This window comes from Mustela erminea, chromosome 6 (assembly GCF_009829155.1).
Source record: "Mustela erminea isolate mMusErm1 chromosome 6, mMusErm1.Pri, whole genome shotgun sequence".
Taxonomy (NCBI): domain Eukaryota; kingdom Metazoa; phylum Chordata; class Mammalia; order Carnivora; family Mustelidae; genus Mustela; species Mustela erminea.
In genome coordinates this window covers 33,641,987-33,665,173 of record NC_045619.1, presented here as the reverse complement: position 1 = coordinate 33,665,173, position 23,187 = coordinate 33,641,987, and the positions used below count along the sequence as shown (strand labels likewise).

General features: G+C 33.8%; 1 protein-coding gene and 1 non-coding gene across 6 annotated transcripts in view; one reads left to right on the top strand and one right to left on the bottom strand.

Moving 5' to 3' along the window:
• Positions 1 to 23,187, top strand: part of LRRIQ1 (leucine rich repeats and IQ motif containing 1) — a 219,311-nt gene that overhangs the window by 146,194 nt on the left and 49,930 nt on the right. The window lies entirely within an intron of this gene.
• On the bottom strand, positions 18,301 to 18,406 carry LOC116594612. The gene has a single exon (XR_004287320.1). It is a non-coding gene; the product is annotated as a U6 spliceosomal RNA (small nuclear RNA).

Sequence of the window (23,187 nt, the reverse complement as noted above, 5' to 3'; positions counted from 1 at the left end):
CTAGTTTTAGTGATCATATATAAAAGTTATGTAAATATGGAATACCTTTATCTGGTGCAATTTTCATAATGTCCTATTCTTAGGCTTCTGAACGTTAGAAAGTGGGTTTTTCAAGCAATACTTTGGCTTCATTCTCTTCTACCAATTTTCATCCATTTTTATGGATGTTTTTTCCAACCACAAGCTTCTCTTTGCCTAAAATCCCTAATACTAAAGGCTTTGGAAACTGTGCAAAATGATAATTTTGATTTCCAGTAATGATCATCGACTCTAGGGAAACTGATCTAATGCTAAATGACTCAAATCCAATATTTACTAATTTTGTATCAACCTCCTCCTATTTTGTCTATTTCCATAATCAGAGGTAGATTGCATTCATTTGAAATAATATCAGGTGAATATAAAAACAGAAAGTCTGTCATGGGCTTGGGTTAAACATGATTACATAGGAGTAATTACACAATTTTATCCTGTATGATAGTAAAATGTGCTGCAAACTTGGATGGCAAGCTTTAAGTGTGCTTTAGAAGAAAAATAATATAGAGGAGCAACTTTTATGTTCCCTTTGCTTTTGCCACCCCCCTCCATTTTATAGCACCCTACTGCCAAGGAGTTATATTAGCCCTGGACTCAGGTTAGTTGTTAAATAAAATATCTGTGCATATCCTAAAGACTATTCCTTTTTTTGTGGATGTATAAGACTGTTCATGTACACTCTTATGCTTTTATAATCTCTCTGTTTATACTCTGTAGATTTTTTTCTTAAAATTGTTATAATCATATAGGCATAAGCTGACTAATTCCAGTAAAGGAACTTCAACCTTTAAACAACATAGGAGTCAATCATTTCAGTGAATAGGGTCCTAAGTGCTGAAGCATTTCAAATCCTTTTTCATTTGACCACTGAGTGACCTGATAACTATTTCCTGTCCCTAAATAAGGTTGTGACCCAGGTCTTAGAGTGCGAAACTCAGATAATTTTAGAAACAAGTCAAATGCCATAGAATTAAAGGAATAGAAGACAGTTTAACTAAAATTCTTCCTTTTAAAGTGGAGTTAGGTATCTTGAATATGAAAGAATCAAAATGAAATATATTACCTTCTATTTGTTCATCATATTTAAAACTACCAAAACCATTGATTTTATTGCCCATTAGGATGGAAAATCATGAGCCGTTTCTACAAGATTATAGTATAATTTCACTTTCTATTCCTTTAAGTTGTTCAGATTATAAAATAAGTAATTAAGTAAATAAAATACAAATAATATTATTTCAATACCTCACCAGAATAGTTTGAGAAGGGAGACATTAAAAATTAACTCCAGTTAGATGTATATGTGTGGAGTATGTATGTGTGTGTGTGTGTGTGTGTGTGTGTATGTGTATATATGAATGTAATCTTCTGTTTTTATTAGGATTTAAAGCTACAGAAAGGAGAAAATCATAAAAGAATAACAACAACAAAAACTAAGTACATTTCAGAAAGTATGGCAGGAATGTTTCTATTCACCTATCTGAGCTGCTAAAATGCCTTTGGCAATTGGATTAGGGGAAGGAAGACTCTTACAAGTGCATTTTGCTGATCTGAAAATGTAATTGACTATAGTTTGTTTTGATAATTTTTTTTTTGCTTTTCCATAAGTTGGATGTAAAATATAATGTTATGAAACGTTAATTATTTTAATGAGGTCAAGAAGTGTTTCCTTAAAATAACAGTTTTAATGTTTAACATACATTTGATACTTTTCCCCTTGTATAGTTAATAAACTTATGAATTAAAAATATATTAGAACTAAACTTAAAAATATAATTTCTAACAAGTAAATATTGAGAAAAGTCTCTGAAACTGACACTCAGTCTGAGCTATTTAAACTGAGATTTACACTTCTCACAGGGATCATACAATTTATCAGACAATATAACTTTTAAGTTTTGATCTCACACATTCTGAAGAATCATTAAAATTAACCAATTAAATGCTATAGGGTTTATTAAACAGAAAATTATTATCTCAAATCTTGTTTTAGAATGTGATGTGTCACATTATCCTTAAGGAGCACACTTTTGTATTGTTAATATACTAATCATACAGCCATGAAAAAACCGAGTTTCACTTATTCAGTTGAATGTTGAACTATTGCCAGTTTTAATCTTTCAGTTTTATAATTTGTTTTATTGTATGTTTTATTTGGAACCATGTCAAGGAATTGTGTGTATGTGTATGTGTAGGAATTGTGTGGGTGTTGTGTCTGCGTGTATATAATTTGAGTATTAAATATAAGAATTTTCAAGAGTGAAATATAAATTAACAAAATAAAACCAATCATCAAGCCCTTGATTTTCTTATTTCTTGGAATTTATGTGAACAAAAGAAATCCAAAGAATGTATGATTTTTCAAGCATGATTTGTGGGAAATATGTAAAGAAGTAAGACTTATAGTAATATTCTCTCAACACTTTTATTTAAATTAAGCAATAACTAAAATGGTAGCATGATTAAGATGTTTTAAACATTATTAAATTAGAAACGACTAAAATTAAAAATCAAGTAAATTTGCAATTATGATTTGATTTTACTTAGGTTGTAGTAGTAATAATTCATAAATTCTAAATTGCTGGAAAATATGAACTAATATTGGATACCAGGTATCTCATATAAACCTGACTACAACTCTATCCTATATATATTTTATTTATCATATTTGATTTAAATGCATGTTTTAGCTACTTATTTACAAATATACCTTAGGTCATATATTAATTACTATTTGTAAATTTTGCATCTTTTATCCAAAATTACTATTCTGAATTTACTTGCTTTTGTGTACGGTACATGCAATGATAGATAAATGGTAATTAGCTGATAAAATTTGAAATTATTTAATTTGAATGTGAGGCTATTTTCCTTGTTATTTAAATGCAATGGACTTTATACATTAACAATATGAAATTTAAATTTATTATTATAGTCAAAATTTGAAAATTGCATTTGAGAGCAAATAACAAAATGAATTAAATGACAAATGCATGCATTTAAATGAAGGTTTGTTGTTGTTAAGTAAGATCAGAAAACAAAAAAATATTAAGGATTTACTTGATCTAAAGAAAATTACAGTTGTAAATTTAAAAACTAAGGGATTAAGCCTAGAAAGTACGCTATAAGTACCAGGAAAAAGAACTCAGATTTAACCTAGAGATGACCTGGAGTTGTTTGTTCAGATGACAATTCTAAAAGTGTGCAGGGAATACTCCTGTTTAATACAATTATTTGCCGCAAGCCTTGACCTCAGTGACTGTCAAGGAGCAGATCTGAATTGGCCCATTCTCTGATATGGTGACATTGCTTCTGTTGCCTCGATTGTGACCTCTGATTGCATGGTACTCTTGAGAGTTCTATGTAACAAGCGTAACTCCTGGTTCTTAGCCAGGAAGGTTGATCTGCCTGCATGTCAGCCCTTTATTCTGAGTTACATTATGCTCTCTATCCACCCATGATATATAACTACTATTTTGTGTATATATACCTGAGTATTTTAATTGGGGTGTTTCACAACTAGTGAAATATACAAAATGAAAAACATTTTTTCAAATAAGAAGTCCATATGATGTATTAGTTTTTTAGAACAAATGCTCATTTATTTTCAAGCAGGTTTATTGTTCTAATTTTATGTCTATACCTTTGCCCAGGTCAGAGAAGTACAAACTGCTTCTCATCCCCCATCTCCCTCCTCTAACCATAGGTAGGGTAGAGAAAAGTGATGTAGCAAAGAAGCATGGTATAGTGTGGTGAGAATAAGGATTAGAAAAGACAGACCACTGACTTTAAGTTATAGTTTCACCGTTGTCACCATGGGCAAACTACTTAATTCTCTGAACCTCCTTTTTATCACTTTGAAAATGGGGAGCATCCCTCAAGAGTTTTAGAAGGATTAAATGAAAATTAATGTAATGTGAAGGGCATGTCATAATCTCAGCACATATTATCATTGCTATTATGGTGATATGTTTTTTTAATATGCCCCCCAAAGGAGAGAGAAACATGGTTATCCCTACACATAATAGACACAGGATAGTTTCAGAATTCTTGTAATAACAGCATGGGATAAAGGCTGTTCCATGCACAGCAGCCCAAATAGAATAATTTGCATAGCTTTCTTCACAGTTTAAATGAAAGCTAGGATCAGAATCATTCGGAATCATTTGTTTGTCAGTCAAGTGTTTAGACGTGGTTTGGTTACTTGAAGTCAAATTATAAATGGGCAGTGTAGTTGGAAATTTAATTTAAACATTTTCATGCTGAGACTAGTGCTTTGTCCACCAGATCAATGGTTTTCAAACTTTATATTTTAGCAGAAAACCTCTTTCTTCAAATGAAATATTACTCCAAATTCAATATAGTGTGTAAAACAGCTAAAAGTACATCTGCTCCAGTTTAGGAAGTGGGTCTGATCTCTTGGCTACTTCCCATAGCAGCCACTGAGATGCATTTGAAAAGCCTAAAAGGCTTTTCAGATCACACTATAAAGAAATGTACCTGATTAGCTTTTACCAAAGATTAATTCCCTTCCCGCTGAACCTAAGACTGACTGACTTGTTCTCAGTGGGAGTATATATTTAATAACTGTAATTAAAATGTCTTTATACTGTGTGCTGAAGCTCAAGACTGTTGGTTTGCTACTAGATCCTCAGCTCTTAGAATAATGCCTGGCAATAGTAGACAATAAAAGCATTAAGCAATTCACATAAAATGTACAAGTTTATATTAGAGTAGTAATCAAAAATCATGTAACATCGTTCTTGTTCTGGGTAGGACAATTTAATAATCCAATATTGACTGTTATGGAAAATTACATTTCATGTTATAGAATAGAGTGTGCTAACAAAAATATTAATAATTTATTCAGCATTTGATTGATTCCAACATATCTTTTTTTTTTTGCATTTTAAAGTCTCTGAACTTAGAATGCATCTCATAATAAATGGAAGTTTAAAAGTTGCTGTCAGCCAGGTGTCGGCTGACACGTGATGTGAATATCTTTAATTGTCATTTTCCAGCAAGATCAAGATCAAAGCATCATACGTATGATGAAGTAATATAGTGCTCTAAAATTTGGAGAGCATTTTAGTAGCTGACATAAAATAAGACTGGCATATGCAAGTATGAAGCAGTTGTTAAAATACTGAAATACATTCTTAACCAATTGGTAAAAAGCTACTTCCTTGAGCCTCTTCTCACTAATGCCACCCCACCCCACTGCTGCTTTCGCTTCTTCCCTGGAAATCCTCTCCCAAGCTTATGATATTTAACAAATATAGGATTAATTGCCTGTGTACTAGGGACTCTCCGGTACTCTGCTCCAGTTCAAAGCTAGTCTCCTTTCTAATTATCAGTGCCTATAGCATAAAGCTTAAAAATTGTTACTATCATACCAATTATACATCATTTTTAAAAATGCGTTTCAACCCTGAGAATAAGACAAAGGAATTGTTGTGATCCCCAAATTTTGTATATGGAGAAATGAGACTCAGCATAGCAAACATTATTTGGAGCTGATGCCTTAAGAAATAGAGACAGAACAAGGTGGCTAATCTCCAAACCAAGCAAGCACAGGCTCAAAATTTGTGAGATTGAAAGATCAAGTTAAAATAGGCAAAATCCAGTAAATGATAAACAGACAACTAATTCAAAGGTATTCCCTCACCACAGAATGCCGGTGTATACTTCCTCTTAGTGAAGTAGCTCATACTTAAGAATCATTAGCTTGGGTTCTACAAATGAAGCTAAGATAAAGCAAATGTCTAGATTCAGTAGTAGTGAGGAGGCACACTGAATATCAGCACTCTCCTGATGGTTCTGATATTTGCTCTCTAAAAGGAATGACCTTTCAAGAAGTAACTTTATAAGCTGTACCTCAGCGTCTTTCCCTGCCGCCAGAGATGTTGTCTGTATTCGTGCCATAATATGAGCACTGAGAAAAATGTAGAAGAGAATAGAGACAGTTGAAGTAAAGGTGGGGTGAAAATAGAAGATGAGTAAAGACAAAGGAGGATGTAATTGAAGAATGAAGAAAGATACTGAAAAGCAAAATGACACAATTATATGGTTTATGATTTCAAGTTATGGAGAAGTATAAATGTATGTCTTTCCAATACTATGTAGCCTCAGAAAGGCAGCATGAAATGTAGAAACAAAATCTGTATTTTTACATGTATCTATCAGTATGGTATCCTACAGGATAGTTCCAAGGCTCTAAAAGTTCTCTGGGCTCCACCTGTGCTCCCTCCACCTTAACGTAGGCAACTACTGATCTTTTTACTTTATAAAATTTTTAACTGTTCCAGAATGTCACATAGTTGGAAACAAACAGAATACATGCCATTCACCTACTAAAGGTCATCTTGGTTGCTTCCAAGTTTTGGCAATTATCGGTAAAACTGCTGTAAACAGCCATGTGCAGGTTTTAGACATAAGCTTTCAACTTCTGGAATAAATGCCAGAGAGAGTGATTGCTGAATCATATAGTAGGAGCCTCTGTAGTTTTGTAAGAAAAAGACAGTTTTGCCAAACTGTCTTCCAAAGTATCTACCATTTTACATTCTGTTTTTTTTTAAATTTTTTCAATTTATTTATTTTCAGAAAAACAGTATTCATTATTGTTTCACCACACCCAGTCCTCCATGCAATCCGTGCCCTCTATAATACCCACCACCTGGTACCCCAACCTCCCACCCTCCCGCCACTTCAAACCCCTCAGATTGTTTTTCAGAGTCCAGAGTCTCTCGTGATTCACCTCCCCTTCTTGTCAAGCAACGAATAAGACTTCTGTTGTTCCACATTCTTACCAGCATTTGATGTTGTCAGTGTTCTGAATTTTTAATAGGATTTCTCTTATTTTTAATTCTAATTGGAATATAGTGATATCTCAATGTTATAAATTCATACCCAATTTAAAATCAGGTTGTTTTCTTGTTGAGTTTTAGGAGTTTTTTTTTTTTAAATTTCAGATAAAAGTTCTTTATTAGACGTGTCTTTTGCAAATATCTTCTCCCAGTCTGTGGCTTGCCTTCTTATGCTTTTGACAGTGTCTTTCACAAAGCAGAAGTTTTTAATTATTTGTTTTCTGCATTATTTTGTATGTGAACGGTCATCACCCAAACCAAACCCAAGATCACCTAGACTTTTTACTCTGTCACTCCCTAGAATTTTTTAAATTTTGTGTTTTGCATTTAGGTCTATGATCCATTTTGAGTTAACTTTTATGAAGGTGTAAGTTCTGTGTTATGATTCTCTGTCTCTGTCTCTCCCCACTCCCCCCCTCATTCATATGGATGTCCAGTTTTTCTAGCCCAAATAGTTAAAAAGACTTTTTTTTCCTCCATTGTATTGCCTTTGTTCCATTGGCTGTATTGTGTGGGGTCTGTTTGGAGGCTGTCTATTCTGTTCCATTGATCTATTTTTCTGTTCTTTTATCAATACCACACTATCTTGGTTATTGTAGCTTTATAGTAAGTTTTGAAGTTAGGGTAGCATCAATTCTCCAAAAGGTATTTTGAAATAAAGTGTAAGCTGACAAAAAAGGTAGAAAATTCCTCAGAAGTCAGAAATGACAAAGGATGAATAAGTCTAGATATCTAATGTATAGCATGATAACTATAGATAATAATGCTGAATTGAATACTGAAAATTTGCTGAGAGAGTAGATTTCAGGTGCTTTCATCACACACACACAAAATGATAACTCTGTGAGGATATGATACATTAATTGTCTCTAGTAACCGTTTCACTTCATACATGTATATTAAATCATCAGGTTGTACACCTTAATTATATATAAATAATTATTATTGAAAATAAAATAAAAAATGTTAAAAGTTATAAAAAATTATAAAAAGAAAGAAAACACAAATATATAGATGTAACAAGTAATTGCTTCAGAGTTATCTTTCCAGGGTGAGGGATATGTATCCTCCAGAAACTGGCAGAAGCAGTCAGAAATCTTTCTGAGTGGGATAGTTTAAACTCACACCTCTAAAACTTTTTATTAATATAGATTTAAAGAACATAAACTAAAACAATAACAAAATCACTAAACTCCTTGTAATACAAGTTACTAGAGTGAAAATGAACAAAAAAAGCAAACAACAAAATTAGTCCATTGATCCAGGCAGGTAGTAGATTTATCAGATATAGAAATAAATAAAAATAGCCATCTTTAATTTGATGAAATACATACAATAATTGGTCTTTCTATGACTAAAAATGGATTTGAAATCATAATGAATCAACAAAAGATTGGTAAAATTAGGAGGCTTTGAAAAACCTGAGTAGGAATTCTAGATGAAATATGATAAAATCATAAAAATTAACTAAAATTGATGTAAATTTAATAGGTGGATAGAACATAAAATTAGATGAACTGAGGAAAAAATTGTTGAACATGGTGTACTGTTGTTATGCACGATCTATACAATTAGCTATTAAATTCTAAAGACAAGGGGTGCCTGGGTGGCTCAGTTGGTTAAGCTGCCATTAGGTTCAGGTCAAGATTCCAGGGTCCTGAGATTCAGCCCTGTGTCAGGCTCCTTGTTCTGAGGGAAGTCTTCTCCCTCTGCCCCACCGCAACTCATGTGTGCTCCCTATCGTTCAAATAAATAAAATCTTTAAAAATTTTCAAAGATAGCACACTCAATTTTTTTGTTTGTTTTTAGAGATGGAGAGAGGAAGTGAAAGAGAGAGAAAGTGGGGGTTGGAGAAGAGAGAGGGTGAGAGAATCTTAAGCAGACTCACACTAATGGCGAGCTGGACTGGGGGCTCAATCTCAGGATTCTGAGTTCATGACCTCAGCTGAAAGCTTAACTGACTGCGCCATCCAGGCACCCCTATTTTGGATTGTCATCTAATGTTATAAAATTGCTTAAGAAGTTCTTTCTGTCTCTGGCTCTGCAACTCAAAATATATTAGTGAGTGTTCTTGACCTATATAAATGTGGAACACACTCAGCCGTGGTCTCAAACAACTCAAAAACTCACCAATTGCCTTGGTATTCACAATACAAGGAAAAGGGCACAAATATAAGACTTAGAAGAAGGTTCCTGATTTGTCACTAACCAGCTGTTGCATTCTGAATAAATCACTTAACTTTTCTGAATCTTAGTTTTCTTATTTGAAATAAAGTGATTGTTTTCTCATTATTAAGAAAGAAATACATTTTCATTTATGAATTTATCTTTGAGTACAACTAAGTAAATACATAAAGACTAATTCCCTATCCTTAGGTTTGTAATTGGACAATATGATAAGGAGCTCTAATAAATATCTGTACCCAAGGAATTAATGTCTAAGATTCAGTCTTCATATTTTGAGATAGCAGCTTCAGGAGAAAGGAGAATAGAATGTTATTTGTTGAACAACCAGAATACTTCTAGGGAATTTATGTATTTCATTGTATATTCACACATCCTTGTAAGAAAAATTTAATCATCCCCTTATTTATTTATTTATTTATTTTAGAGAATGAAGCTAAGGTTTTGAACTTATATAAGAATAGTATGAATTTGAACCTATATCTGGCTGACTCCACAGTCAGCCACAGTATTTCTTCTCTTTATCAGGAAGCCATATTTTCCCACAAAATACTTCTTAATGTCATATTTCTGAATATGGAAATGAATGACATTTTAAAATGTTCTTAATATACCAGCTGTAATAGAAAACACAGAGTTTCTTTTTCTCTTGTGGATAGCTTTTGGAAAATAAGGAATAATTTTGAAATAAAGTTTTCCATATTTTGTCTCAGAGGAATTTATAAATTTCTACTAAACCTATTCAGATATTAAATTATGGAAAAGCACAATGAGCATGCTTGCCATAAAAATTATGTATGAGTTGTTAAAAAAAGAAAACCTCACAGAATTCTGTAATGCTGTACTTTATTATGGGAAATACTTTCTGAATAATAGCTTTTTCATATACTTGGAGAATGAGTAAATTTATGATAAAAGCATACTTCTTATCTATGCTTATTGAAAAACTCAAATAATTTTTGGCTACTTATGTTTCTGTGCTGCCCCCCTCCAAAAAAAAGATAAAACAGCATATTTTAACCTGAAGATAGTAGAACTTGTTGATTTTTTTCTTTCCCTTTTTTGTTTTCTCCTTTTAAAACTTAAGTATAAGTGGTTTGGCTTAGTTATTTGTTTTTCAAATTAAGAAAACTTTTATAAAGAGTAGAATTTAACAAATTGAATACTCAATCATAGATATTAAGAAGAGATATTTGATAGATTAACTATTTCTATAGGGTTACTTTAGTCTGAATTCTAATAGAAGGAAAGGAGAGGTGTTACTGGCTTCACATTCAAAATTGACCAGGGGTAATGTCATGAGACAATTCTCTGGCATTTCTAAATGTTCTAGAAGTGTGGCACTAACTACCTTTTAAAAAATGTTGCATAACAAATAGCATGGAGGACATGGGGACTTAGAGTGGAGAAGGGAGTTGGGGGAAGTTGGAAGGGGAGGTGAACCATGAGAGACTATGGACTCTGAAAAACAATCTGAGGGTTTTGAAGGGACGGGGGGTGGGAGGTTGGGGTACCAGGTGGTGGGTATTATAGAGGGCACGGATTGCATGGAGCACGGGGTGTGGTGCAAAAATAATGAATACTGTTATGCTGGAAATAAAAATAAATAAATAAAAAAAACAAAAAAAAACAAAAAAACAAAAACAGAAAAAAAAATGTTTATACATTAAACAGCCTTATGAGATTAAGTTGATATCTACTCTGAAGCAAATGGCTGATTTGCTTGCTGTCCAATAGAACAGAGGTAATGTTTTCTCACCAGTACAAAAGCAGTTAATTTATAACCCATTATAAGATACCTGAGCTCCCTAAACTTAGGACAGTTCAGCTGTGACACAAACCTACCTTGAGCTTAGTATATACGTGGACTTCCTTCATTTCACGCTTGTGGAAATTAAGGAGCAAAGGGAACCACCAGAAATATGCTGATACTCAGGTTGCTTGCTATGCTTTGAATAATAAAGCCCTTTGTCCCTGACCCAGGAGTCTTGTATCGTGTGGTAATATTCATAAAGCAGTATCAGGCTAGTCTTCTACCTGAAAGTGTGATCAAATTGCTAAACCCTCAGAGTTCTTGAAGTAGAAAAACATTAATTTCTCAATTTAAGAAAGAAATGAATTGCAAATGTTATCCCATCTTCTTGATTGACTTGTGTTGAGGAATGCTGTCAGTAACCATGAGTGTCTACTTACTGCTTATCAACTATAGAGTAGTTTTAAAAAACACTAACAACACCATACCCAAAGATAAACTTGAAATGGATAAAAGACCTCAATGTGATGCAGGAATCTATCAAAATCCTAGAGGAGAACATAGGCAGTAATGTCCTCAACATCGGCCACAGCAACTTCTTTCAAGATATGTCTCCAAAGGCAAAGGAAACAAAAGTGAAAATGAACTTTTGGGACTTCATCTAGACAAAAAGCTTCTGCACAGCAAAGGAAACAGTCAACAAAACAAAGAGACAACACAGGGAATGGGAGAAGTTATTCTCAAATGACACTACAGGCAAAGGGCTGATATCCAAGATCTATAAAGAACTCCTCAAACTCAACACACACAAAACAGATAATCACATCAAAAAAATGGGCAGAAGACATGAACAGACACTTCTCCAAAGAAACATACAAATGGACAACAGGCACATGAAAAAATGTTCATCATTATTAGTCATCAGGGAGACTCAAATCAAAACCACATTGAGATACACCAGTTAGAATGGCCCAAATCAACAAGACAGTCAACAAGTGTTGGAGAGGATGTGGAGAAAGGAGAACCCTCTTACACTATTGGTGGGAATGCAAGTTGGTGCAGCCACTTTGGAAAACAGTGTGGAGATTCCTCAAACAATTAAAAATAGAGCTACTCTATGACCTGCAATGGCACTAGTAGGTATTTACCCCAAAGATAATACTGATGTAGTGAAAAGAAGGGCCATCTGTACCCCAGTGTTCATAACAGCAATAGCCAGTCACCAAACTGTGGAAAGAACCAAGATGCCCTTCAGCGCATGAATGGATAAAGGAGATATGGTCCATATATACAACGGAGTATTATGTCTCCGTCAGAAAGGGTGAATACCCAACTTTTGTATCAACATGGACGGGACTGGAAGAGATTATGCTGAGTGAAATAAGTCAAGCAGAGAGAGTCAAGTACCATATGGTTTCACTTACTTGTGGAGCATAAGGAATAACACAGAGGAGATGGGGAGATGGAGAGGAGGAGTGAGTTGGGGGAAATTGGAGGGGAAGACAAAACTTAAGAGACTGTGGACTCTGAGAAACAAACTGAGGGTTTTGGAGGGGAGAAGGTGGGGGGTTGGGTGAGCCTGGTGGTGGGTATTATGGACGGCACGTGTTGCATGGAGCACTGGGTGTGGTGCATAAACAATGAATGCTGGAACACTGAAAAGAAATAAGACAAAATAAAATAAAATAGAAAAAACCACTAACATAAAATATTTTAGAACCGAGGTGTTATGTGAATTAGCACAAAGTTTTTATCCCAGGAAACATGTAATATTCTTTTACAGAGAGAGGAAAAAGTCTTGAAATCATGCAAACCTTGGCTCAAAAACCAAAATTGTCATTTCTAAGGTTTGTATCCACCAGAAACAAGAAAATGATAGTAGTTTCTTATTTACAGTACATAAATAATTTCATAAGTTTTCCTCACAGATTGGCAAGTCATGTATTAGTCCCACTTTATAATTGATGAAACTAAGATTTGGAGTGATTTGTATTTGTAATTCAATTCTCTCTCCACCACACCAAACTGTATTAAATTTGCATCATTCAAAAAAGATGAGCAGTATTTTAATAATCTATTTTTCCAACTTAGTGAAATACACTAAAAGCCAACTATGGTTAATATTTCTTGCATATAGACTGAGAATCCTTTAGTTGTATGTGATGCCTTGACTTGTACTTACAGTGAGTACATAGAAAACAAAAGATAAAGAATTGTTAAAACTTAAGGTGCGGAAATGCTTTTGGATGAAGCAGCATTATATGAGTTTTATGATATTGGAATAGAAGAATAAATTTGGACAGAAAAAGTGAAAGAATTAGAGGGCTAACAAATGGCAAAAAAATTCCATGCGGGGGAATAAAGAAGGATAGATAAATTTTTTTCTGAAACAAACATAAATTCATAATATAATTTAAGAACAATCTTACATGTAAATTTATTGTAACATGATGGCAAAAAATATCTTTATTTATAATAAAATAAGGCACTATGAGTCAAACCAATAGAAAAATAGACATCACAAAAAATGTACAAATAATTTATATTTGTTTTATTAGACACTGATTATAAGATAAATATACTTACTTTAAGCAATAGAAGCTATCTTGCAGGAATACCTGCAAAGGGGAGCAGATTTGAGAAAACAATATAAATTAGAAATGAAAAATAAAATAATTGAAATTAGGATCTATAATATGGGTTTACTTGCAGATCAAACAAAGCTGAAGAAATAATGGACTTGAAAATATGTGAGAAAACATTATCTAAAATCTAGTTCAGAGAAGCCAATATATGAAAAAAATTAGGAAATAAAAATACAGAGAGAAAGTTAGAGAAGGTTTCATTATGCCTAAATAAAATTCTGGAATATAGGCAAGATAGAATGAGGCAATGGCCATATCCAGTAAGATAATGACTGAAAATTTTTCTGAAATGGATAACAAACATCATTGACACATTCAAGAAATTGAGTCATAAGCAGGATAAATTAAAAAAAAAAATTCAGAGCTACTCATCAGTGTAAAATTTTACATAACGCAAAACAAAAAATCTTACTGAGAAAAAGAGGACACACATTAGCAGTGAAGTTGCAGTTAGACTGACAGCTAATGTCTTAAAACCAACATGAGAAGTTAGGAGAGAGTAGGGTATCTTCAAAGATCTGAAAGTTTTATGAATGAAATTTACTATCAAACTGAAATTCACCAGAATAAGAGCAAACAGAGACATTTTCTTTCTTTCTTTCTTTCTTTCTTTCTTTCTTTCTTTCTTTCTTGAGGTACAAGTTTAAATATTTACTTTTTTGTTGTTGTTTTCAACCACGATTGTATATTTTTACTTATTTTTCATTTTTTTCATCATAAGTATGTTCTTTAGTCCCCATCACCTGTTTCCCTCATCTCTCCCTGTCCTGCAAACCTCCCCTCTGGCAACCACCAGTTTGTTCTCTATAGTTAAGAGTCTGTTTCTTGGTTTGTCTCTCTCTCTCTCTCTCTTTTTTCCCTTTGCTCATTTGTTTTTGTTTCTTAAATTACATATATAAGTGAGATCATATGGTATCTGTCTTCTCTGGCTTCTTTCATTTAGTATTATCTGCTCTGTCTGTATCTGTGTTGTTGCAAATGGCAAGATTTTATTCTTTTCTATAGCTGAGTAATGTTCCATTGTGTGTATATACAATAATTTCTTTCTCCGTTCATCTATTGGTGGACACTTGGGATGCTTCCATAGTTTGGCTATTATAAATAATGCTACAATAAACATAAGTGTGCAAGTGTTCCTTTGATTCAGTGCTTTTGTATTTTTAGGGTAAATACCCACTAGTGTGAGTCCTAGATCATATAGTGGTTCTATTTTTAATTTTTTGAAGTACCTCCATACTGTTTTCCATAGTGGCTGCCCCAGTTTGCTTTCCCACCAACAGTACAAAAAGGTTCCTTTTCCTCCACCTCCTTCAACACTTCTTGTCTCTTGTCTTTTTGATTTCAGTCATTCTGACAAGTGTAAAGTGATATTGCATTGTAGTTTTGATTAGTATATCCCTGATGATAAATAATGTTGAACATCATTTCATGTTTTTGTTGACCATCTGTATATCTTCTTCAGAGAAATGTCAGTTCATGTCTCCTGTGCATTTTTAAGTGAATTATTTGGTTTTGGGGTGTTGAGTTGTATCACTTCTTTATATATTTTGAATACTTTCACTTTATCAGATATGTCACTTGCAAATATCATCTTCCATTTAGTAGGTTGCTTTTGGTTTTGTTGTTTCCTTTGCTGTGCAGAAACATTTTATTTTTGATGTAGTCCCAATAATTTATTTTTACTTTTATTTCCCTTGACTTAAGAGACCTATTTAAAAAATGTTGCTATGGCTGATGTCAGAGAGATTACTGCCTGTGCTCTCTTTAAGGATTTTTATTGTTTCAGGTCTCTCATTTAACCCTTTATTCCATTTTGAGTTTATTTTTGTGTGTAGTGAAAGTGGTCTGGTTTGATTCTTTTGTATGTTGTCATTCAGTATTCCCCACATCATTTGTTGAAGAGACTGTCTTTTTCACATTGTGTATTAATTCCTCCTTTATCAAAGATTAATTGACCATATAACTGTAGCCTTATTTTGGGGCTCTCTACTTGGTTCTATTGATCTATATGTCTATTTTTGTGCCAGCACTCTACTGTTTTAATTAGTACTGCTTTATAATATAACTTCAATTCTGAAATTGTAATGCCTCTAGTTTTGTGTTTCACTTCAAGATTGTTTGGCTATTTGAGGTCTTTTGTGGCTCCATACAGATTTTAGGATTGTTTTTTCTAGTCCTGTGAAAAATGCTATTAGTGTTTTTAAAGGGATTGCAATAATTGTGTAGATGGCTTTGGGTAGTATGGACATTTTAACAGTATTTGTTATTCCAATCCATGAGCGCGGAATATCTTTCCATTTCTTTGAGTCATCTTGAATTTCTTTCATCAGTATCTTATAATTTTCAGAGTACAAATCTTTCCCTTTTTAGTTAAATTTATTCCTAGATATTTTATTATTTGGGGGCTATTGTAAATAGGATAGTTTTCTTAATTTCACTTTCTACTACTCCTTATTAGTGTATAGGAATGCAACATATTTTTGCACATTGATTTTGTATCCTGCGACTTTACTAATTTCATTTACCAGTTCTAATAGTTATTAGAGGAGTCTTTAGGATTTCCTATATATAATATCATGTCATCTGTATATACTGAGAGTTTTCCTTCTTCCTTACCAATTTGGATGTCATTTATTTATTTATATTATCTAATTGCTGTGGCTAGAATCGCCAGTACTATGAGGAATGAAAGTTGTTAAAGAGGGCATGCTTGTCTTGTTCCTGACCTTAAAGGAAATTCTCTCAGTTTTTCACCATAGAGCATGGTGTTGGCTGTGGGTTTTTCATATAAGGCTTTTATTATGTTGAGGTATATTCCCTCTAGACCTCCTTTGCAAAGCATTTTTATCATGAATGGATGTTGTACTTTGTCTAATATTTTTCTGCAGCTATTGGAATGATCATATGGAGTTTTTTTACATAAATATATACCCCAATGTTTACTATACCATTATTTATAATAGCCAAGATATAGAAGCAACCCAAGTGTCCACTGATAGATGAATGTATAAAGAAAGTGTGGTATATACATATACAATGTAATATTACTCAGTCATAAAAAGCAATGAAGCCTTGCCACTCGTAATGATATGGGTGGACCGAAAAGGCATTATGCCAAGTGAAATAAGTTAGAGAAAGACAAATACTATATAATTTCATTTATGTGTGAATATAAAAAAACAGAACAAATGAACAAACAAATAAACAAAATAAAACAGAAACAGACTCATAAATACAGAGAACAAACTGATGGTTGCCAGAGGGGGAATACATAGAATAGGTTAAAGCTATTAAGAGGTACAAATTTCTAGTTATACAGTAAAAAGTCATGAGGATGTAAAGTACAGCATAGAGCATAGTCAATAAGATTGTAAGAAGTTTTATGGTGACAGACGGTAACTTCACTTATTATGGTGAGCATTTTATAATACATATAATTGTTGAATTACTATGTTATGCATCAGAAACTTATATAATATTATATGTCAGCTATACTTCAATTAAAAATAATTAAATACATATATGGGAGAAATTTGCTGTTCCAAAAAAACCCAAAAAACAAAATGCCTTGGTCAGACTACCAGGTCTGAGTGCCTGACCCGGCATTACCACCTGTGAGCAAGTCACCAAACTCTTGCTGTGCCTCCCTTTTCTCATCCCTGGTTATAACTGTACCTACTTCACTGAGGGTTTGTGAAGATTAACTGAGATAATGCATTTAACATATTTAGGAGAAAGCCTGACACATGGTCAGGGCTCTAGAATGTTACTGGGTGGGTTACAGATTTCATCTCTTTATACAAATAGTCAACATATCTAAGTGAAGCTTCATAACATCAGCAGTAATCTGAGGGATGAAAATTTTATACTACTCTACTACAGGTCTCTATAACTATATTTAAATCTTAACTTTTAGGGAGCAGAAATTCAGGTGCTAGAAATTATAGATAACTGAATGCCAGAGCTATATACATCAGCTCCCTAATCATACAAACTTGGGAATTTTGGAGCTGCAATTATGGTACCTTTTTGAACTAGCATAATTAAAAATAGGAGGAGGGTTATTAGCACTGCAACTGAACTTAAGGAAGCAAGAGAGTTAGAGCCTTCTATACCTCAGGATTTCTTTCTCACTTGTCTCAGCTTTACTCTTCCCTCTCACTGTTGACTGGCTCTCTGCTTCCCAGGCCCCAGGGTCAAAAATACTATTCCCAACAGTTCCAGATTTAGAGATGTCAATGCTCCAGCCATCAGAGCAACAGAATGAATCAATTCTGATTCCGGTTCCAACTCTACCCATTCCAGAAGATTGGGTTACCTTATATAACTTTTTTGGCAAGTATGCTTCCCATCCAGAGTCCCAGAGTCCCAGTGACTCTTTAGTAAACATGCCCACTGGGATTCTCTTTACAATGTGCATATGGAGGGAAGGGGGAAGACCCAGAAAGGAGAGGCTAGCAGTTAACCGAGAGGATGTCTGCTGACTGTTGGTTTATAAATCTCTGTGGGGGCAGAGAAATTAGAAGTGCTAGAAACTACAGATAATTAAACACAGTTTGGAGGAAATGATGAGAACTCTGAAATAATAATATAACAAAATTTTATTAAATTAAGATTTAGGACTTTATGCCTTATTTTTGTCCAAAAACTGATAAAAATGAAAAAAAATGCTTGGCTTACAGAATTTTATTTTACCAAATAATTTTTTTTGGTGGAGGGCACATCCATTAGTAAGGCAAAATGGCAGGGCTATGGTTTATGTCAAATCATACTTGATTGTTATTAAAATCAGTATTAAAAAAATTTTAAAAATCGGTATTAATTTGTGAATTTTTAATAATTTAGTGTCATCCTTGTGTGGGAACCATGCTAATCGCTATATCATTCCAATTTTGGTATATATATGCTGCTGAAGCAAGCACTATTAACATAGCATTTAGAACTAGATTCTTGGGGCGCCTGGGTGGCTCAGTGGGTTAAGCCGCTGCCTTCAGCTCAGGTCATGATCTCAAGGTCCTGGGATCGAGTCCCGCATCAGGCTCTCTGCTCAGCAGGGAGCCTGCTTCCCTATCTCTCTCTCTCTCTCTGGCTGCCTCTCCGTCTACTTGTGATTTCTCTCTGTCAAATTAATAAATAAAAGCTTTTAGAACTGGATTCTTTAAGAGACTATATTTCACCTTGTTTAGCTGTTATTCAGCAAATGATTTTTTATAGATATAATTTATCCTGCAATTGCCAACTGTGGGATTTAGAAAACCCTAAGTAAGAGGTGTGTTTACTGCAAAGATTAATGTCTATTCTCATCATATAAGATTTAAAACTAAATATAAATTTTCCTGTCCCTGGTAAACAGATAAAGTAGCAAAGTGATCATATGGTTTTTATTCTTTCTATTCTTTCTTTTATTGATGTGACATATCACACTGATTTGTGAATATTGAACCATTCTTGCATCCTGGGAATAAATACTAGTTGATTGTGGAGTATAATTTTTTTAACATATTATTGGATTTGGTTTGCTAATATTTGGTTAAGGGTTTTTGCATCTATATTCATGAGATATAGCAGCCTATAGTACTCTTTTTGTTGTTGTTGTTGTTGTTGTGTCTTTATTTGGTTTTGGTATTTGATATAGGCCTCAGAATTTGGAGGTTTTTTTTTCTCTTCTATTTTTTGGAATATTTTGAGAAGAATGGGTGTTAACTACTTTAAATATTTGGTAGAATTTTCCTGTGAAGCCATATGGTCCTGGATTTTTGTTTGTTGGGAACTTTTTGATTACTGACTCAATTTCATTGCTAGTTATTGGGCTGTTCAAATTTTGTAATTTTCCTGCTTTAGTTTTGGTAGAGAATATGTTTCTAGGAATTTAGCCCTTTCTTCTAGGTTGTCCAATTTGCTGGCATACAGTTGTATTTCTGTGGTCTTGTTTGCTATTTCTTATCTTTCATTGGTAATTTTGGTTATTTGGGTCCTCTCTCTCTCTCTCTCTCTGTCTCTCTCTTTTTTCTTTCTGATCAGTCTCACTAGAAGTTTATCAATTTTATTGATCTTTTCAAAGAACCAGCTCCTGGTTTCCTTGACCTGTTGTATTGTTTTTTTTGTTTGGTTGGTTGGTTTTGTTTTAGTTGCTCTATCATTTATTTCTGCTCTAATCTTGATTATTTCCTTCCTTTTGCTGGGTTGAGTTTTGTGTGTTCTTTTTCTAGTTCTTTTAGGTGTAAGGTTAGCTTGTTTGAGATTTTTCTTGCTTCTTGAGTTAGGCCTGTATTGCTATAAACTTCCCACTTAGAACCACTTTTGCTGCATCCCAAAGATTTTGGATCATTGTGTTCTCATTTTCATTTGTTTTCATGTAATTTTTTATTTCTTTGATTTCTTGGTTGACCCGTTTGTTGTTTAGTAGCATGTTATTTAACCTTGGTGTGTTTGTGCTCTTTCCAGATTTTTTCTTGTGGTTGAATTCTAGTTTCATATCATTGTGGTCAGGAAGGATGGATGGTACAACTTCAATATTTTTAATTTGTTGAAACTTATTTTTGGCCCAATATTTGACCTGTTCTGGAGAATGTTTCTTGTGCACTTGAAAAGAATATGTGTTTTACTGATTTAAGCTGTCAAATCCATCTGGTCCAGTGTGTCAATTAAAGCCATTGTTTCCTTATTGATTTTCTACTTGGATGATCCGTCCATCAATATAAGTGGGGTGTTGAAGTCCCCTAGTATTATGGTATTACTATCAATTATTTTTTATGTTACTAATTGTTTTATGTATCTGGGTGCTCCCATGGTGGGTGCATAAATATTTACCTTTGTTATATCCTCTTCTTGGATTGTCTGCTTTATTATTATATAGTGTCCTTTGTCTCTTATTACAGTCTTTATTTAAAATGTATTTTGTCCAACATAAGTATTGCTACACTGGCTTTATTTTGGCATCCATTTGCATGATAATATTTCTCCATCCCCTCACTTTCAATCTGCAGGTGTCTCCTCATTTTGTCTGACTTTCTTTTTCTATTTCTATGTGTTAGGAAAGTCAGCCATTTTTCTTGTTCTTATTGATAACACCCTTATGAAGAAGAGGTTTCATAGTGCCCTGTAGTAGTACAGTGTTCCCTATTCCCCAGGGCCTGGTGTTGCATGGAGTGTTTCCTTTCTGTGTTGCATGTGCTCTGCTGTTGAGTTTGGCCTGTTTTTTTCTTCAAGTCAGTGGTCTATAGAGACTCTTTTTGCCTCTTATGGCCAGCAGGGTGTGAGGTGGTCTGTCTATGAAAGATCTGCCCCTGCCATCTTTGGAAACGAGGTCCTGCACAACATGTGGGTAAGGATAAATGGTTAATAGGGTTTGCACTGGTCTTCTTAAGATGGGACCTGTAGCACTGGGGCTGAAGGGAGCATGACTGGGAAGGGCTGATCCACTTAAGCACAGGGGTCAATGCCTGGTGCAAATAAGGTATGTACTGAGTGTTAGCACCATGCTGATTTCCACAGGTGACTGTTGTTTATGCTGGAGAAGAGGGGAGGGAAATGGCACCTGCCAGCTCCTTTTTTCCTGGAGAGGTGTCCCCATGGTCCCTGTCTTTCTGGGCCACACCTTGAGATGAGCAAATCACTTTCCCTCCCATCTGCCCCTGGTGTTTCTCAAATGCTGGGTCTACACTGTAACTGCATGGACTGTTTGTCATGCTGTCTTTTTAAGTGTGGGGACTCCCCTTTCTAAGGCTATCTGTACTTTCCCAGAGCCAAGCCCAGTGATTTTTAAAATTCCAAGATTTAGGTCCCATTGGTTTTAGGAACCCTCAAAATTTCAGCCCCTTTCACTTTCAAAGGCAAAATTACGGAGATTGGTCTTCCTTGTGTTGTGGGCTCTCTGGTGCAAGAGTGTTTTCTACCCTTCTCTGTGCCACCAGCTTCCTTTCAAATGAGGACATCCACAGTCAATTTCATTCTCACTGTCTTCACTCTTCCTTTAGTTTTGGAGTTTGTTCTACCAGTCTTTGGGTCATTTTCCAGATTATTTATGCTGATTATGATTGTTATCTAGTTGTATCCATGATAGGAGGTGAGTTTAGGGTCCTCCTACTCTGCCATCTTCCCAGCTGACCTCACTGTAGACATTTTCATATTAACAAAAACTGAGTTTGCTACTAGTTATTAAACAAACTTATTTAAAGGCACAGTCCTTTTCTCAAGAAAATCCCAGATGAAATATCCATGTGGCAAGAAGAAAGAAAAAAATAAGAAATGGGAAATATGTTGGTAAAATCAAATATAAGTTGACAATACGAATAGCAATAATCACATCTTGTGAAATTAAATGTCACAAGTCAAATCGGGGAAAATTTACATATAAATCAAAATGGAGTGAAATTGAGTTAAAATATTCTATGATTCTTGTATTCCCTAGCAGAAGGGAAAAATTGGTTAATTTTAGATTATGTTAACCATGTGTATTATGATTTCCAGGAGAAAAACTAAAATGAATATATATTAACAATGTTATTTTCACACTAGTAAGAAAAAAACAAAACAGAACAATAAAATAAAAGAAGCACTGAATCCAAAATGAGGCCAAGAAAGTAAAGGGAAAGAATATAGTGTATCCAGGGGTGCCTGGGTCACTCAGTTGGTAAAGTGTCTGAATCTTGATTTTGGTCGAGGTCATGATCTCTGGGTCTTGACCCTTAAGACCCTGACAGTTGTTTAAGATTCTCTCTCCCTCTCTTTCCACCCCTCCCCCACTTCTCTCCCTCTCAAAAAAAAAAAAAAAAAAAAGGAAAGAAAGAAAAGAATACAGTGTATTCAGGCAAATAGAAAGCACAAAATAAGACACACACACACACACACACACACACACATTTAAGTATGTATATATGATACGTGTATATATACAAAATCAAATATACCAGTACTTATATTACATGTACTTAAATAACTTAGTTAGCAAATAACAGTTTCTTCTAGATTTTTTTAATTCAAAAGCCAAACTTAAATTCTAAAGGTGCAGTGAGCTTGAAAGCAAAATGATAGGAAAAATAGATCACAAAAACACCAAAATAAAGCTGGAATCCTTAAATTTAGGTAAGAAAAAACACAGTCTCCAGGGAGAAATGAAAGCTTTACTAAACTAAGAGAAATTTAAAAATATTTTTAACTTAATAGAAGTTTTGAATTCAATGAAATTGAAATGAAAACATCACTCATAAAAACGTGTGGGATGCTGCAAAAGCAGTGCTTAGAGAGAAATTTATAGCAAAAACTGCATATGTTAGAAAAGAAGAAAGATATAAAATCTATCATTTAAGTTTCTACCTTAGGAAACTTGGAAAAGTAGAGTAAATTAAATAAAAAATAAGCAGAAGAAAAAAAAGAATTAGAGAAGAAATCAATACAATTGTAAATGGAAATTCAATAGAGTATCAATGAAACCAAAAATAATTAGCTTCAAAAATGGAAAGTGCCAGGCCTAAAACTGTTTCTAGTGAATTCTATGAACCATTTGGGAAAGAAATTATACAAATTCTTTGTGATCTCTTTCAAAGGATAGAAGCAGATGGGATACTTTCTAATTCATTCTGTAAGGACAGAATTAAGCTAATACTAAAGACAGACAAAGACTATACAAGAAAACTACAGACTTCCAATAACATGATACAGAAAATCCTCAAAAAAAATTAGTAAATCAAATCCAACAATTTAT